This window comes from Bos taurus, chromosome 16, assembly GCF_002263795.3.
Source record: "Bos taurus isolate L1 Dominette 01449 registration number 42190680 breed Hereford chromosome 16, ARS-UCD2.0, whole genome shotgun sequence".
NCBI classification, from domain to species: Eukaryota; Metazoa; Chordata; class Mammalia; order Artiodactyla; family Bovidae; genus Bos; species Bos taurus.
Window position 1 is genome coordinate 47,593,397 of NC_037343.1, and position 17,571 is coordinate 47,610,967.

At 49.9% G+C, this 17,571-nt stretch overlaps 1 long non-coding RNA gene across 1 annotated transcript; it reads left to right on the forward strand.

Moving 5' to 3' along the window:
- Nucleotides 1-420: 420 nt before the first annotated feature.
- LOC132342471 (uncharacterized) lies at nucleotides 421-15,634 on the forward strand. The gene is made up of 3 exons (XR_009490858.1): nucleotides 421-658; nucleotides 5,677-5,793; nucleotides 15,550-15,634. It is a non-coding gene; the product is annotated as an uncharacterized lncRNA (long non-coding RNA).
- Nucleotides 15,635-17,571: the final 1,937 nt, after the last annotated feature.

Below are 17,571 nucleotides of genomic sequence, written 5' to 3' on the forward strand. Positions count from 1 at the left end.
ATAACCCTGCACCCTGCCCTCTGCGTTCTTCTCATCTGAAATCTTGTCTCTGGTGGGGAGGTTGGTATGTGCTGATGGATGGGCTCAGGACCCCCAGAATTTATCTTCCTGTGGCTCCTGCAGCCGATCCTTCTCCTTACCACCCTACAGTCTCAGTGCTGATAGACTTCTCGCCCTCTGGACCCTCAGCTAAGGCCTTGCCCTTCCCAGTTCTGGGGGATCCTATGGCCTTTCAGAGCAGGAACTGGGGGCCTCCCTACCTTCCCTCTGGTTGCTCTGGCTACCACCCCTGCCTGACAGGCAGGCATCGTTAACCTGCCTTTGGATTCCTCTGTCTGCCCCTAGGCTACGCCCCCTCCCAGACATCCCCCCACCCCCACCCCGCTGCCAGGCTGCCCATCCCCCTCTTCCATCCTGTTCTGTGACACCACAGAGCACAGTGCTATGTTCAGCCTTTGGACGATTCTCCCTGGAATCACTCCTGGGCTTAGTGCTAGTGAAGTCCGTGACCCTCGCCGAGACCCTAATACACAGTACTTGAGTCTGCTGAGCTTGTGCCAGCTCCGCACTAAATACCAGCCATGTGTGATCACAACAGTCTAATGAATGGATGGTCCTATTGTCAGGGTGGGAGGAGGCAGAGGCTGGGAGTGGAGAAGTAAGTGCTTTCACAGTAGGGCTGGGCTGTGGATTGGGGAGGGGGTGGCCAGCTAGGACTGGCCCTCTGTGCCCCTCAGGATGGCTGTGGGCATGTGGCAGCACTTGGTGAAGACCTCATGGTATCCGTGCCTCTGGATGTCCTGGCCCCTGCTCAGTTTTACATTTAAATACTAGTTCAGTCCAATCAAATAGAATTGTCAGTAACTAATCCAGATCTGAAAGTGAAATTTCAAAATGGCATTTATTTATTTATAAGATTATTTTTTATAAGGGGCAATTCTGAAAATGTCTTTATTGAATTTGTAACACTATTACTTCTGTTTTATTTATTTATTTAGTGTGTGTGTGTGTGTGTGTGTTGGTTTTTTGGCTGTGAGGGATCTTAGCTCCCCAATCAGGGATCGAACCCATATCTCCAGCACTGGAGGGTGAAGTCTTAAACACTGGACCACCATGGAAGTCCCTGAAATTTAGTTCAGACTTAATCATGATTTCCAGTGGTCTTGAAGGCATTAATTGTTTAAAGACACTTAATGAAACTTAATCAGTCTATCCAAACATACCACAGGTCTGGAACAATTTGTTCACACCATGGCCAGGTGCTTCCAGAGGCCTCCCAGTGCAGGGCGCGGGTGCAGAGGGGGCCATGGGAGAGAGGGGCACTGGCTTGTTCTTCCCTCCAGGAGCCTTACTGGGCAATGTCTCATGACATTGCCCCCACGTGCCCCCATCTCTAGGTTCCTGTCTTCACCCTGTACTCTGACCATTGTTGCTGGTTTCCAGGGGTTTCCCACAGGTCCCTGAGAGAGCACTAGAATTCACGTCATGTTCACTTGTATTATACCATTTAAAGGACAGCTGGGGTGGAGTGGGGCTGTGGCCTCTCCAGGACACACCAGGCTGGGTCTCAGGCCTCCTGACCCAGACCCCTATGCTTATGTCCTGCACTGATGCATGGACGAAACTCCCTCCCCTCACCCCTCCTGCCCTGGGGTGAACTCACGGCAGTGTTGGGTGGAGGGTGCATGGACCCACAGCCTCTGTCTGTAGGCAGTGAGCCTACTCTGGCTGAGGGATTTAACCCATCTAAATGGTCCATCACATCCACCCAGGGCACAGAGCAGCAGCATCTTTGGGCTCAGGCAGGTAAAGGGTCTGCTTGCATTGGCCCAGAGCCCACAGTTCATGTCGGCCATTATTATTGTTATTATTAGACCTGCAACATTTATTATGTCAGCCCTAATGATAGGCAGGCACCTTGCCAAGTTCTGTGCATGCCATGGCAAACACAATTTTTGCCTGTGGGGGAGATAAGTGAACCGATGATTACAATTCAGTGTGATGTTAGCTTTTATATCCATCTTGCTCCAAATGGGATTAAGGTAGCAGCAAGGCGTGCTGGGGGCTTCCCTCATAGCTTAGTCGGTAAAGAATCTGCCTGTAATGCAGGTGACAGGAGTTTGATTCCTGGGTGGGGAAGATCCTCTGGAGAAGGAAATGGAAACCCACTCCAGTATTCTCGCCTGGAGAATCCCATAGACAGAGGAGCCTGGCAGGCTACAGTCCATGGGATCGCAAAAGTCAGACACAACCTAGCGACTAAACCACCACCAAGGCGTGCTGAGAGCAAGGATGGTGGGCAATGTGCTCAGGTTCTCCAGGAGAACTGGGAAGGCCCCTGTCTTGCAGCAGAAGGAAGTCAAGGAAGGCTTCCTGGAGGTGATACCTTGAATGTGTGTCTTGTCCTGAGAAGTCATCTCTCCCTTGTCTCCATTGGGGACGGTGGTTGTGGCTCTTTAGGCTGTAGTCTGATGGAGCTGAGGGTTCTAATAAATTATTACAGGAGGGCACGCAAGCTGTGACCTCTCTCCCAGAGGGTGAAGGGTTTTTAAAAAATATTCTTTTTTTTTTTTAACTCAAGTACTCGATAGTGGCTCAGACAGTAAAGAATCTGCCTGCAGTGCAGGGGACCCCTGGGTTGGAAAGATCCCCTGGAGAAAGGAATGGCAACCCACTCCAGTAATCTTGCCTGGAGAATCCCATGGACAGAGGAGACTGATGGATTACAGTTCATGGGGTGGTGAAGAGCTGGACATGACTGAGTGACTAACACTTTCACTTTTCATAGTTTATTTACAATGTTGTGCCAATCTCTGTTGTACAGAAAAGTGACTCAGTTTTATATTGGGTTGGTTAAATGTTCATTTGAGTTTTTCCATAAGTTCAGTTCAGTTCAGTCGCTCAGTCGTGTCCAACTCTTTGCAACCCCATGAACCGCAGCACGCCATGCCTCCCTGTCCATCACCAAGTCCCGGAGTCCACCCAAACCCATGTCCATCGAGTCGGTGATGCCATCCAACCATCTCATTCTCTGTTGTCCCCTTCTCCTGCCCTCAATCTTTCCCAGCATCACGGTCTTTTCAAATGAGTCAGCTCTTCGCATCAGGTGGCCAAAGTGTTGGTTTCAGCTTCAACATTTTCCATAAGACGTAATGTAAAAACCCACACAAACTTTTTGACCAACCTGATACATACACACATTCTTTTTAAAATATTCTTTTCCATTATGATTTATCCCAGGAGATTGGATATAGTTCCCTGTGCTATACAGTAAGATCTTGTTTATCCATTCTAAATGTAATAGTTTTCATCTACCAACCTCAAATTCCCAGTCCATTTCTCTCCTCCCCCATTCCTTGTGAGTCTGTTTCTGTTTCATTGATAGCTTTATTCATGACATATTTTAGATTCCACATAGAAGTGATATTATATGACATTTGTCTTTCTCTTTCTGACTTGCTTCACTTAGTATGACATTCTCTAGTTGCATCCATGTTGCTGCAAATGGCATTATTTAGTTGCTTTTTATTGCCTGGAAAATCCCATGGATGGAGGAGCCTGGTAGGCTGCAGTCCATGGAGTCGCGAAGAGTCGGACATGACTGAGTGACTTCACTTTCACTTCTACTTTATGGCTGAGTAGTATTCCATCATGTATATGGACCACATCTTTACCTGTTCATCTGTCAGTGGACATTTAGATTGTTTGCATGTCTTGGCTGTTGTGAATAGTGCTGCTATGAATGTAGGGCTGAATGTATCTTTTTGAATTAGAGTTCTGTTCAGATATATTCCCAGGAGAGGGATTGCTGAATCCTTTTTAGTAACTCTGTTTTTAGTTTTCTGAGGAAACTCCATACTGCTCTCCATCTTGGCTGTACCAACTTACAGTTCTACCGCCAGTGTAGGAGCATTCCCCAAAGGGGTTTTTAATACCCCAAAATGGAAGAGCTGGGTTTCTAGGCACATGGCTGTTCCTTTCAGCTCAAAGCTTATGTGGAGCCAGCCATTGTCCACGGGGTCCTGGCCATGGGACTCTCTGGGCCCCATGGGCTGCTACAGGCCCAGCTCAAGGCCAGCCAGCACCTCCTCCTGCCCCCTCACAGAAGAGGGCCATGGGGTCTTCACGTGCCCTTCAATAGTGCCCAGGCTTTTTCAGAGCTGGGGGTTCCTAGGCTGACATGTTTATATGTGGTCCTTTTTGAACCTGTGTTGGATTAGTTTTATTTTTAAACTAATTTTTATTGGAGAATAGTTGCTTTACAATGTTGTGTTAGTTTCTGCTGTACAGAGTGAATCAGCTGTACGTATACCTTTATTCCCTCTCTTTTGGATTACCTTCCCATTTAGGTCACCGCAGAGCACTGAGTAGAGTTCCCTGTGCTATACAATAGGTTCTCGTTAGTTATCTATCTTACATATAGTAGTGTGTATATATGTTAATCCCATTCTCCCACTTCATCCTATCCCCCACTTGGTATACATAAGTTTGTTTTCTGTGTCTGAAGTGAAAGTTGCTCAGTTGTGTCTGGCTGTTGGCAACCCTAAGGAATATACAGTCCATTGACTTCTCTAGGCCAGAATACTGGAGTGGGTAGCTGTTCTATCCTCCAGGGTATCTTCCTCACGCAGGGATTGAACCCAGGTCTCCTGCATTGCAGGTGGGTTCTTTACCAGCTGAGCCACCAGGGAAGCCCACTTCTGTTTTGCAAATAAGATCATCTGTACCATTTTTCTAGATCCCACACATAAACATTGCTATACAGTATCTGCTTTCCTCTGTCTGACTTACTTCACTCTCTACGACAGTCTCTAGGTCCATCCGTGTCTCTTTGGGTAGGTTTTGTGCTTCAGTGGCAGTGGCATTGTCATGAGAGCCACCATGGCACCCGGTGGAAGGTTCCAGAGGCGAGGAAGTGGCGAGTGGTGGTGGCAGTGACAGCAATGTCAGTGGGGGCTCCGGTGGCTCCTTTACCCTCCCAGAGGCTTGACTGCTCTGTACATCTATTTCCATGACACACGTGACTTCTGGACACTCTCAGCCACTTCCAATCGCTGCGATAAGTCAGACCCTTGACTCTGTAACTTTCCTTTTACTCCAGCAACTGGTCAGATGCACGGAGTCTGTATCAACCATCACAGACTAGCTCTCAGCCAAGGAGGCTGGGACAGCATGTGTCACTAAGGCTATTCCTGACAATTTAAAACACAGGATTTCAAAGGCTGGATCCAGGGTGGTTTAGGAGAAGGATGGGTCTTCTTCACCCAGTGATGGCAGCTGGCTGTGGAAGTTGCACGATGGGACAAGGGGGCAGGGCCTGGTGGAGGCCCCAGCCCTGCATCTCTGTTGCCATGGCGACACGGGTGTCTGGGTCTGTCCCCCATTACAGACTTCTAGGGTGACTTCTAGGGTCCTGTTTTGTTCTAAGTTTCTCTGTCGAGCTCGCCCCCTTACACTTGAAAGTTTCGTGTTTGGAGACATGTTTTATTACAGAGACTGATCGGCTTCACTTTGAAGACTATTCTCTTGTGAAGTTCTACACTGGATTTTGACCAGGACATCCTAGCCTGTGGGGCTATTGGCTCTCCTGAAGGGAAGACTACCTGAAGAGGAGAGGGGGCTGGGTCCTTGTGGGGCTGAGCTTGTTGTCTCTACCAGCTATGACTCTATTTTCAGATGTGAGCTCCGACCACAGCATCTGGGGCCAGCGTCTCAGGAGCAACATGGCTGTAGGAGGAAGAGGTGTTGGAGAACAGATCACTGGGGTCCGAGTCTTCTTTGAGGCTGGGCTTGGTGAGTGGATGGGGCTCCTCTGATCTGGCCTTTGTGGGGTGTCCACAGTCGAATATCACTTCCAGAAACATCTGTCCTTAAAAGGTCAGAACTGAACTAGATTGGGGGGCTCCGTTTACACACCCTGGATGAACCACAACCCGCTTCAGCCTCCCTGGCATCCAGAGAGTGGTGCCCAGGCTGCATCCTGGTGATTGCTTTTCTGCAGGATCTAGTTTTAGAAATCACGTTCTCCTTTTGGCTGACCTTTCTGCTTTAAAATTGCCTCTCACCGAACATGTTACAGCACGAGGTTAGGATGTCCCTTCTTTTCATTCTCTTGCTGGGGGGAAAAAAACTCTGCAAAAACAGAACTCACGACACTGGCAGTTCAGCCACACCACACGTTGCTGTACTCTGGAGGGTCCCTCTGGCCCTCGCAAAGGGAGACTGAAGGGGATGCTTTATTCTCTGGTTTCTAATGGAGGCTGCTGCTTTCTCCAAGCTCTCCTCCTACTTTGGGGAAAGAAGGCTGAGAGGTGGGGTTCACCTGCAGGACCCCAAGAAGGGGTCCAGGTTTGGCCTGGGAATGCTGGGGAGGCGGCAGTCCCCAGAACACAGCACCTCTCTCTTTAAAAAAAATTCTTTTTTTAATTTTGTATTTGGATATAGTCAATTAGGGCTTCCCTTGTGGCTCAGACATTAAAGAATCTGCCTGTAATGTGGGAGGCCTGGGTTCGATCCCTGGGTTGGGAAGATCCCCTGGAAGAGGGCATGGCAACCCACTGCAGAATTCTTGCCTGGAGACTCCCCATAGACAGAGGAACCTGGTGGGCTCCAGTCCATGGGGTTGCTAAGAGTTGGACATGACTGAGCAACTAAGCCCAGGCCATAATCAATTAACAAATGTTGTGAGTTTCAGGCAAACAGTGAAGGGATTCAGCCATACATATACATGAATCCATTCTCCTCCAAACTCCCCTCCCATTCAGGCTGCCCATAACATCAAGCAGAGTTCCATGTTCTATACAGTAGGTCCTTGTTAGTTATCCATTTTAAATATAGCAATGTATACATGTCCATCCCAAACTCCCTAACTACCTCATCCTCCCATCCTTCCTCCCTGGTAACTGTTATATTACACACTGCTCTTGAGGGAGCATTTGCTCCTCTCTGATGGTTCCCATCCCTCATTGATATTTTATGGGTCAGTCACTCCATCGTGACTAAGTTGCTTCAGTCATGTCCAACTCTTTGTGATCTCATGGACTGTAGCCCATCAGGCTCCTCTGTCCATGGGATTTCCCAGACAAGAATACTGAGTGGGTTGCCTTCTCCAGGGGATCTTTCTGACCCAGGGATTGAACCCTCATCTCTTATGCCTCTTGCATTGGCAGGCAGACTCTTTACTGTTAGGACTACCTGGGAAGCCCTGATCTTTTATGAGTAAAATGTCAATTCCCCAAGGGTTTTGAAACATAGCTTTGCTTGACTTGGAGATTTTAGACTTGTGTGCGGAGCACAAGCCACAGGACTCAAGTCCGTCAAGGGTGGGCTGTGCCTGGGGGTGCTTTCAGATGTCTCCATGGCGTGCAGTTGGCTGGCCCTGGCTTGTTTGGACCTGGCCCTGCGTAGGGAGGGCAAGGCCTCCCAAGTGCCCTGAATGGTTGTGCTGGTTGTGTACTGCTTGAGGGCCCCTGGCCTCGCTGGTGAGCTGGTGCTGCAGTCCAGCCTGCAGCAGCTGCTTACCAAGCCTTGTGCCTGGCTCACTACCGTGTGCCCTGGAGGAGGGAGGACATTCTCCTTTGCACAAAAGCCTCTGTGTGGGTGGCCCTGGCACCCTCCCTGGGCTGATTCCAGAGGGGATATGTATTAGGCATATCTTTTAGTTGCTGTTTTCTGATGCTTTGACAGCTGGGGCCTTGCTGAGCCTGGGGGTTCCCCATCCCAGAACCAACCAGTTCCCAGAGACAGACCCAGGGCGATGGTGACTTTCAAGTCCAGAGCTCCTCTGACACACACCTTCTTTATCAGACCCTGAGACTCTTGGCTACTATCCATCTGCTTCAGTTACCCTAGGGCAGGTACTAGCCAACAAAGGACTGCTGGTGCCCCGGAACCCACTGAAATGATCCAAACCAAACCAGCTGATCCTAAGCCTGCTTTCTTTGCCCCACTGCTGGTCTCTTCTACAGAAACCACAATGAAGGCTCCTGCTCACAAGGCTACCTCTTCAGGCCAGCTACCCTCCCCTCTGAGACAGGTCAACAAGACCCTTCCTTCTGTCAATAGGACATTCCTGTGGCACTGAGCTGGGATTTCGCTGCCAGGGTTGGGTGGGTGTGAATGGTAGCCAACCCAGAGTCCAGGAAAATTAGGTGAAAACATCTTCAGAGGCTTTCCCCACCAGGAAGACTATGACCCATCTTAGAAATTCCCTGTTGCCTTGATGAGGGTACATAGTACCCAGGCCCCAAATATCACTTTCAGTTGTTTAGCTCAAAAAGGCAGCTGTAAAAACATCACTGAGAACAGCAGCACATGCTAAGAGTGAGGAGACAAACCCAGAGAGGTAACAAGAGTGTAACAAGAGGCTAGGCATAAGGCATGCTTTTTCAGAATCGAAACGCTTTGCAGAGATGCCCGGTGGCTGGATGGGGTGTCAGAGAACCAGGGATTAACTCAAATCCTTAGTGATGATTAAGGCCCGTAGGTGTGCATTTCCTGCTTTCTCCCCCACTAGAGTCTTCAAGGTCAAGCCATTACCTCCACTTTGTGGCTGAAGAAAGTGGACTCAGGGAGGAAAGTGACTGCCCAGTTACACTGGCTGTGACTTTAGGAACATGCTTGGGTCCAGCTCAGCCTTCTTGTACCTTACCCCTTCTTTGGTTCCTCCTTGATTTTCAAAGCATGAGAGGTGCATACTTCAGGGGTACCCAGAGAGTTGCACCTCCTCTGGGAGTTGGGTAAGACAAGTGCAGTGTGGGAGGTGGAAGAGTCTCAAGCCCCACATGCTGACCTGGCAGTCACATGGAGGTCTGGCCACCCAATCATCAGTCTTCTGTGCTGAGGGTGACAAGGGCATTTCATGGGGGAGGTAAGAGTGCCACAGAGATAAAGCTTTGGTAACCAGTCTCCTATTGGTGTCAAAGTTTATTGAATCTCTGTTCACAAGTTTGCTGAGCATCTGCTATGTGCCAGGTGCTGCCTTAGGGCTGGGGGTGCAGTTGAGTGACAGCCAGTCAGCTCTCGCTGAGCTTACCCTATGCTCTTCCCAAAACCCTGGTACAGAGAGAAGGAGCTGGAGGAGGGCCTTGGATGGGTCTCACTTGCCAGGAAAGAAAAGTACACAGGGATTGGAGGTCAGGGAACAGAGGAGCAGGTAGACCAGATGGATGGATGCTGGGCTTTAGGATTAGCCCATCACTGAGGGCTTCCGAACACAGGCTGGGGATTGTCTGGGGCTGCTCTGGTTTTAACCTGCCCTTCATCACTGCTCAAGGTCACAGACAGCATCCCACACAGGCTGCACAGCTACTGTGCAGGTCCCTGAGTCTGGGGGCAGGCCCTTGATCACCCCCAGTTCAGATCATACTGGGGAGCCTGCCTGGTGCTTTCCCATTCAAACACTGCTGGTCCACTGACCTGACTGCTGGGTGACTTTGGCCTCAGTTTCCCTGCTCTAAATGACCCCGGTGGGAGGGAGTGGGGTAGGGGGCTTTCCTTGCTGGGTAAAAGTTCCCACATGTGCCAGATGCGAGCTTTTTGACCAGCTGCTCATGAGCTGTGATGCAGTGCCTTTCCACCAAGGACAGTGAGAGATTTATCTGATGGTAGGGCTCTTTTCCTCCCCACTGCGTCTGGCAATAATGACGGAGCGCCCGGGAGTGCCAGAGCCATTTTATTTTTATTTTATTTCTTCCTGAAGTTCAATACTTTCCAAAGCACCTCCACATGGTAATGCTATTTTCCTGGCAGGAATGCGTTTATTGGAGCTGTCACTCATCGCCAGCCGTTCCATCTCAGTTCTGCGGCAGGCCTGACGGAGCGATACAGCCGTCTATAATTTAAAAACTGATGAACCCCAATTGCCAGCCCAGACCTTGCCGGTGGCACAGGCTCTCTGCAAATTGGTTACTAGTTAGTTCATGGCCCTAAGTGACTGCACTTTCTCTCTTGGCCAGTTTCCCTTCTGGGGTTGGCTGAGGGCCCACTTTGCCTCCTATGATCGCCCCTGCCAGCCTGACTTGCCACTGTGGGTTAGGGGGTGCCCTGCTGCTACATTCTATGTCTTGATTGACCACAAGAGGGTAGGACCCTAATGAGGGAACAGGAGGCTGGGGGTCATGACCCAGCAATGACCCAGGGCACATGGCAGAAGGAACACGGGTTTGAGAGCCAGATCTTGGATTTGAATCTGAGTCTGAATCCTGTTTGCTCCTTCTTGGCAGTGAGCTTCAGGTTTTCCATCTGTGATGGGGGCCAGGGGTACCCTGGCTTCTGCGGCATTTGTGAAACGACAAGGGGTTCTGGGCAAAATGGAGGGCTTGGGACAAAGCTGGTGCTTCTGCCTGGGTGGCTGTCTTGCCCAGGGTGGTCTCAGGTCACCTGTCCACACCTCAGGATTCTAGGTCTGGCGTGGGGGGCAATGTTGATTCCCCGCCAAAGCAGAAGAGTTTCCCCCCTGCATCTTGGCACTGGATCATTCTCCTTCATTCTCCTCCATGGGCTGTCCATGTCCCCCATGGGGTCTCTCATCTCCCCTAAAGAAGCACCTATTTCATTTGCTCCACTGGGAAGCAAGAAAAATAGCTATTTAAAAAAACAGAATCTGCTGCAAATCCAAGACCATATAGAAGTTAGGTGGGACAGGTTGCCTGCAAACAACCAAGTAAGATGATTTCTGCTTAAAACATTCATGAGCTGTAGGCAAATGAGGTTTTAAAAATACTTAAAATGGTTTGTTTTTCTAAGTAGACTAAACCTTTTCCCTTGCTGATTTGTCATAGTAACTTGCTAAATATCACTTTCTTTTATCTTTTTTTTCTCATATCTTCTTTTAAAAATTATTTTGTTTTTCTGTGAATCCATCCCTCCAGCTGAGTGACTACACCTTTCCCAGGAATGATCAGAACCAAAGTAGGGGTATTTGCATTTGTCAGTAGTGGTTGGAAATATTAATAGCAGGAACACAGCCCACACTGCCTTCAGCTCACCACGTCTAACCAGGGAAGTGGATGGCGCTGGTCCAAGGGAATGGGGCGTGAGAGCTGTCAGCCACACCCTGCCTTGGCTCTGCATGGGGTTTTGTTCCTTCAGACATGTTGCCTTTCCACGACCAGAGCCAGGGCTACAAATGACCTCCTTTGCCATCTTCCAGCCTTGGACAAGACACTCCCTTCTCCTATCTGGAGGGAGAAAAATCCCAGGACAGGTATCTCATTGGTTCAGCTCACATTGCATTCCCACTCCTTGACCAATCAGTTTGGCCTCAGGGTTCAAATGTATGATGGACAGCTCCCCTCACCAATCAAGTGATTGGACCCTAGCAGAGTAGGAAAGAGGAGACATAAATGTGGCTGGCCCCTAGCCACATCCCCTAGAGGGGATCCTAGCATCTAGGAAGCTTATTTGCATCCCCTGGAGTTTCTCTTCATGCTGCTTTCTCCCTGGGGAGAAGAAATGGAGGCAGCTCAAACCAGATTTCTCAAAGAATACACTCTAGGCCTCGGCTTCTGTGACATTGAGAGAACAGCCTCAGGATTTCCACTCTGCCCAACTTCACAGGAGGGAATTGCGCAGCTGTAATTGGCCTTCTCCCACGTTCCCAGGAACACCAGGTTTTTCATTTTAGCTCTCTCCTGTCTGAGGGAGGATGATTAGTTGGTAGAGCAACATCCTAATGTTTTGGCTGAAAACCAAGGCACTTGGGGAGAGTGTTCAGGCTCATCAGATACATGTGTTCCCACACATCACACCCCCTCTGCCCCCGCCCCACTGCTGAGAAGATGAAGGGAGAAGCAGGAGGAATGGGGGGCGGGGGGACCAACTCATCTTCACAGACACAGTCCTGGCTGCTGGGATGCTTTGCATTGGTTATTTTTTGCCTCCTCTGTGCACAGGGGTGATGTGAGGGCTGAGAGTCAAAGGCGTTTTTGATTCTCCCATGATGAATTTTGTAAGCGGCCACACCTAGGACTCCCAGGTGACTGTGTGGGGAAGGAGGAGCGGGGGGTGGGGAGGTGGGGGGAGAGGGACACAGGTGACTCCCCATCTCTTGGCCTTTCTCTCCATCCCAGGAGAACTGTAGCCAATGAGGCAGAGCTGGGTCTCTTCTTCCCTCTAATCCTTGGAGACAGGTGCATGAGTGGGAAGCTTGGGGAGGCTCGGGGAGGGATGTCTTGGATGGACAGAGTTCACCTTGGAGAATTCTGACATTGAGACCCGAGAATGGGGTGGGCTGGGCTGGGGTGCACACCCTTCCTGGGGGTGGGTAGGGAGGGCTGAGCCCAGGGGAGCTGATCCTGAACCTGAGTCTATTTTCATCTCACTGCACAATTGATTAATCAGGTTCTTTGGTTTTAGTAAGTTGGTAGGTCCAGATGTTTCCCATTGTATGTTACAAATGTTAATTATCTTCTAATTACTTATTAACCAAGGCTGCGCTGGCAGCGAATGCCCCAGAAGCCCAGCCAAATGAGTCCACAGCTTCATAGCAGAACTGCTTCTTCTGGCAGCAGCTTCCAGAAATTTCTCATCCCTCATAGGGGTTTTTCTCCAATAGTTATTCTTTTTGGAGGAGAGAGACCCAGTAGCCTCTGCACGAGGGACCCATAAGGCTAAGTGTTTGGAGCCCCATGGGGCAGCCTGACACCAACCATACTGGTTTATTTAAGTTGGCTGCTCAGCCAGGGTGTGCCCAGGGCCCAAAAGGGTTAGTGAGGTGCAGGAGCCTTATTCTGGCATCGGAGTGCAGGTTCACCTCCGGGTTCACTGGGGCTGCTTTTCCTCCTAGACGTCCCTCAGTCTTTCTCCTCCTCCTGGAGTGGCTGGGCATCCATTCCTCTGGACTCAAGTCAAAGTCAACAGGATGGACAGTGTCCCAAGCTGAGGCTTCAGTGAGGTTCACCCTCCAAGTACTCATAGTGGGAGAGACTGGTTTCTCATCCTCTAATGCCTGGATTTGCACCTTGACAGGTGGCTCTGTCCCCAGGGTCTTGGTCCCATCTAATCTTAGCAGTTGGACCCTCTCTTGTTGTTGGCCAGCATGTGCCATTGAGGTGCCTGCCAAAGATGGCACTTGGGAGCTGGCATCCCCTTCTTGCTGCCCCTTGCTCAGCTCAGCTGTCTCACAAAGAGATTCTTTAGGACATCCTCCTTCAAGAAAGGACCTGCCCCATCACCTCCCTGGGGACAGGCACCAGTCACGTTACAGCAAACCCTCCTGTGGCTTCCCCCTTTGAGACCCCTTGTTATTCACGAGGAATAAAAATAGGCTATGTGGAAAGTAAAACCAGATGGATGTCATCTTGATCGGGGTGGTTGTGACAGTCATGTAGAAAATGATGACCTATTGTTTTCCTGGTGTTGAGGCTGCCTTGATCTCCTTGGAATCTGGGGGTGTGATACATGCATGCTCCCAGCATCATACTCTGAACTGATTTGTGAGCATGTATAGGCATGCCATGCATCCGGCATACTCCTTGCAGCTTCTGGTGGCTCCCCTGCGTGTTCATTCATTCATTCGCTTATTCATCTGTTCATCTACCCACCCATGTACCCCATCCACACACCCATGCCATTATATCCACTTATCCATCCATTCAACCATCCATCCATCCTCCCATCTGTCCTCCTACCCAAGAAACTTTGAGTACCAGACAGCCAGTGAGCTGTGATGCTTAGAAGGTAAACTGCAGGACAAGGATGGTGTGGGTGTAACCTGCCAAGTGAGTCTGCTCAGGCTCACTGAGTGACTTAACAGAATTTATTATCTCACAGTTGTGGAGGTTACAAGTTGAGATCGAGGTGTTGATGGGGCTGTGTTTCCTCTGGAGGCTCCGGAGAAGGATGTTCCAGGCTTCTCTCCTGGCTTCTGGTGGCTCCTTGGCTTGTGTTGACATCACCCCTAGTCTCTGCACAGAGTTCTTTCTCTGTGTTGTCTGTGTCCAAATTTCCTTTTTTTTTTTTAGGACATTATTCATATGGAGTTAGGGCTCATCCTATTTACCGCCTCTTAACTAATTGCATCTAAGTTTTTTGGAGTGACACAACTCATGATGCCTGCTGTTTTGTTGTTCAGTTGCTAAGTCGTGTCTGACTCTTTGTGACCTTATGGACTGCAACATGCCAGGTTCCTCTGTCCTTCATTATCTCCTGGCATTTGTTCAAATTCATGTCCATTGAGCTGGCGAGGATGCATCATTCGAGGTGTCGTCTTCTTCTTTTGCCTTCAGTCTTTCCCAGCATCAGGGCCTTTTCTGATGAGTCAGTTCTTTGCATCAAGTGGAAAAGGATTGGAGCTTCAGCTAGAGCAACAGTCCTTCCAATGAATATTTTTCTTCCCAAAGAGCCATCCTAGGCCAAACTGGGGCCTGGAGATCCAGGTCCAATCACAGCTCAGACCTTCTCTCCTGGCATGGAATCTTAATGGAGTCAGCCAGCAAATGCCACATTGTCACCTGCCTACGAGTTCCATTAGGCACTGATTTCAGTAAACTCAGTGAATCACCTTGGCTTGGCATAGAGAGTGAAACCCCCATACCATGCTTTTCCTATTTGAGGCAAACGAGAGGCTGAGCTAACCATGCCCTGGGTATCCACTGATTGCATGCCAGGCTGGGAGTGTGCTTGGTGAGATGATATACATGAGGGGTCCTTGATTGTGTATATCCATTTGGTTAAATTCTGGATTTGGTTGAATTCTGCAGTATTTAATCAAAAGCTTCCCAGCAGCAGTATCTGAAACAAGATAAATATTTTATATCACTTTGTGTAACAGTGGTTTGGAGGTGGGCATCTGTAGGAAATTGTTTAAGATCAACACTCCAGCATGGCTTCATCCTCATGATGCAATATGGGTGCTGGAACTCCTGCCATTTCATTTATGGCCCTTAGGGAGACTTTCTGGAAGTACCACACCAGGCTCACATCTCATTGGCCAGTGCTGGATCACATGACCACATTTAGTGCAAGGGAGGCTGGGATATGTAGTCTTTTAGTTGGGTTTATCTTCACCCAGCCAGAAACTGACTTCTGTTTCTAAAGAAGATGATGAGATTGGGTATTGGGCAGGGAATTAGGAGCCTCTGTCCCCACTGTCAAAGGACTTGTCTGGCTGCCTCTCAGCAGTGGGGGCCTGAGTAGATTTGGGGTACACAGTGTGTGTGTGAGGAGCTTCTCCAATAGCTCAGTGGGTAGAGAATCTGCCTGCAATGAAAGAGATGCAGGAGATGTGGGTTTGATCCCTGTGAGGGGAAGATCCCTTGGAGAAGGAAATGGCAACCCCCTCCAGTTTTCTTGCCTGGGTAATCCCATGGACAGAGGAGCCTGGTGGTGTGTGTAAAGATGCCAGGTTTGGTGTGTGGGGGAGGGGGTGGGCAGGAGACAACAGCAGGGAGTCCCACCCCACTCTCCTTGAGGTGGGCCTTCGTAGTGTTTTCAGTCCCTCGACGGCTAGACTTCTCAAGTGGTCAGCTCGGCTTCCAAGGGGTGTCCAGGGCCCAGGAGAGCTGCTTCTGTCCTTCAATACTTAGGTGGCCTCTGGTTCTTCTGCAGGCTGCAGAAGCCTTTCCTGGAGTGAAGAAGATCCATGAAGTATGCTGAGCATTTGACATGTACAACTCATCCAGACCCTGTGATGTCCTGGTCCCTCTCAGAAAATAAAGTCTTTTTAAAGAAATTTAATTTATTTATTTTAATTGGAGGATAATTACAATATTGTGATGGCCTCTGCCATACATCAACATGAATCAGTCACATGCACACATGTGGCCCCTCCCTCCCCACCTCATGCCTCTGGGTTGTCACGGAGCACCGGCTTTGGGTTCCCTGCATCGTACATCAAACTCCCACTGGCTATCTGTTTTACATATGGTAATGTTTATATTTCACTGCTATTCTCTCAAATCATCCCACCCTCTCCTTCTCCCACTGTGTACAAAAGTCTGTTCTTTATGTCTATTGGATCTAGAAAGAGAGTACCAACGATCCTACGTGCAGGGCAGTAAAGGAGATACAGACATAAAGAAAATACAGTTTTACTGTCTGTGTTAGTTTCAACAGCTGTCTGAGTTTTCCTTAAAGCAGGGTGTTTAGTCCAGTAAAACACTCGAAACCTGATCTCTGTCCCACATCAGTGTCTGCTTCTAGGGGTAGGCCTGGCTGAGGCCATAGCCGTGGTGTGGGCTGGCTGGGGACTTCCTTGCTCTGGCCAACCCGAACCCCACTGCCCACTCAGTCCCAAGGTCTGTGGTCTTTCTGAGGTTGGAGTGAGAGGGAAGATGGTGGGGTAGAGAGAGCATTTGGTGCTGAGGCTCTGGGGCTTCTTGGAGAGGTGCTGCTCTCTGGCTCCCCCATGTTAGCCTAGTCATCCTCACTCTTCCGTACTTCCCTGACAGCCCGGGGCACCTGCCACCGACTCTCCAGAGATGCTCCCAACCCATCAGCCCTTCAGGCAGCCTACTAGGAAGAATCTTTTTAAACTGGACCCAGTACTGTCATTTGTCCTCAGGAGTCCCACAGCTTGCCCTGTACTGGGTAGCCCGTGACCCCACAGCCCTCTCTGACTTTGGCCTCCTGGAGGAGGTGCTGCTCACAGCCTCTGCTCTGGACTCTTCTTCAGGACTCAGCTGACTTCTGTCTCCACTCCACACTCTCTTGGGGAACCATGTCATATTCTCCCAGAATCTCCTAGAAGGTCCTCCTACTCCTCCAGGGGAGAGTAGGGACACTCCCACCTATTGCCCGGAGGGGCTCACAGAAGACTGGCCTCTTTCCCAAGAAGTGGACTTGCTGATTTCAGCCTCCTTCTCTTGAGCTCTGATGCCCTGTGCCCTCCAGGTGGCTTGGGCTGAGGACCTAGGACCAGTTTGCCGGTCATACACAGATGCTGGGGCTCTCTGCTGTGGACAGTGGAGGTAACCATGGTGTTTCTTGATTTTTGCCCTCAGCAGAAACCAAGTCCAAAGACCCATTGTGGCATCCTGTCCAGCGCAGAGAACTGTCTGAGGAAGTGTTACAAAGGAGGATTCCTGGGGACTGTGTTGAAGTGTTAGTTACTCAGTTGTGTCTGACTTTGCAACCCGATGAATTGTAGCCTGCCAGACTCCTCTGTCCATGGGATTCTCCAGGCAAGACTACTGGGGTAGGTAGCCATTCCTTTCTCCAGGGGATCTTCCCATCCAGGGATCGAACCTGGGTCTCCTGAATTGCAGGCAGATTCTTTACCGTCTGAGCCACCAGAGAAGCTGTAGCCACTAGGGAAGTCCCAGGATCTGGCTCAGCAGGGCTGAAGTGGGGCCAAGGAACCTGCATGCTTGAGTGGCACCCCAGGTGAGCCAATGCTGGGTCCTTCAAGGACTTTGGGGCTGTTCTGAAGGATGCAGCACGTGCTAGCCACCCACCCGATCGTTCCGAAGCCTGCCAGCCCCCAGGCTTTCCATGGCTAGGCAGCATTTCCAGACACTGTGTTAAAATGGGTGTTTTATTTTTCCATAGCCCACTGATCGAGTCAAATGCCTATAATACAGCAGTGTTATCTGCAGGAGACACGCATGCTTTCTTGACCAGATTTCCAAG